This window comes from Dermochelys coriacea, chromosome 7, assembly GCF_009764565.3.
Source record: "Dermochelys coriacea isolate rDerCor1 chromosome 7, rDerCor1.pri.v4, whole genome shotgun sequence".
Lineage (NCBI taxonomy): Eukaryota > Metazoa > Chordata > Testudines > Dermochelyidae > Dermochelys > Dermochelys coriacea.
The window spans coordinates 60,673,318-60,674,662 of record NC_050074.1 but is presented as its reverse complement, the minus strand read 5'-3'; positions in this window follow the sequence as shown (position 1 = coordinate 60,674,662).

The window sequence follows — 1,345 nt, the reverse complement described above, 5'->3', positions numbered from 1 at the left end:
TATCTAATTCTTTTTTTAACCCAGTTATACTTTTGGCCTTTAAACCATCCCCAGTCTGACTGCGTGCTGGGTGAAGTACTACCTTTTTGTTTGTTTTAAACCTGCTCCCTATTAATTTCATTGGGTGACCTCTGGTTCTTGGGATTATGGTGTATGAGGCACAGATCCACAAAGGTGGATTGATTTCAGTGGACATTAGGAGCCTAAATACCTTTGTGGATCTGGGTGCAACTACCATTACAGGGAGAACAAAGATACTATGTACTAAAGAACTCTTTAATCTAGCGGAGAAAGGCAGAACTAGAGCCAATGGCTGAAGCCAAAGCCAGATGCATTCAAATTAGAAACGACAATTTTTATTTTTTTATTTATTTTTTTGTAAAACAGCGAGGGTGATTAACCCCTGGAACAAACTCCCAATGGATGTAATGGATTCTCCGACTCTGGATGTTTTCAAATCCAGGCCGGATGCCCTCCTGGAAGATGCTTTAGTCAAACACAAGTTATTGGGTTCTATAAAAGAACTGGGTAAAATTCACTGGCCCGTTCTATGCAGGAAGTCAGACTAGATGGTCTAGATATCCCTTCCAGCCTTAAACTCTGTGAACCTATTAATGTGTGAAAGGATGTGTGTGCATCTTCATGTGTGTTAGTGTGCATGCAGGCATGCTTGTGTGTCCGCGTTGCCGTTGATCTCCAGCTACAATAGCCTCAAGCATTTCCATGCTTGATAGTGGCATTTCCTATAAATGTTACCGCTGCGGCGCAACGACTCACCGCTACAGCGCTTCCTGCTGGTTGTCCAGGGAATTAGCTCTTTTCAGCCAGAAGCACCGTCTGCCGGTCAGTGTCTCACCTGCCACTGGCCCCATGCCCCTCCCGGACCCCGGTACCCTTCTATCTTAGGGTTCTTCCCCCTGGAAGTACCCCCTCAGTCAGGTCTCCCCTCCCCAGGGGAACCCCCTAGTCCTCCCTTGTCTCAGTGGCTACTGTCAGTCATCATCTAGCCCCCGCTCCTTGAAGAAGACTGTAGTCTGTACTACTCATCATTGGCAGGGGGAGGGGGTCGGACCAGCTGCCTCTGTCTAGGTCTGGGCTGCTCTTCTGCAGCTTTAGTACTCTTTTGTGGGCCTTTACCTCAGCCTGGGGTTCTGCTAGGCTGTGGCTCCCTAGCTCCCTCTACCCTTCCCCAGTACTGCTCTGCCCTAGGTACCCTCCTCAGCTTCCTAGGCAGCCAGGTCCTCCTCTCTCCATGTAGCTAGAGAGAGTGTCTCTCTCCTTTTGGCCCACTGCCTTCTTATAAGGGCTAGCTGGGCCCTAATTACACAGGCTACAGCTGTGTTTT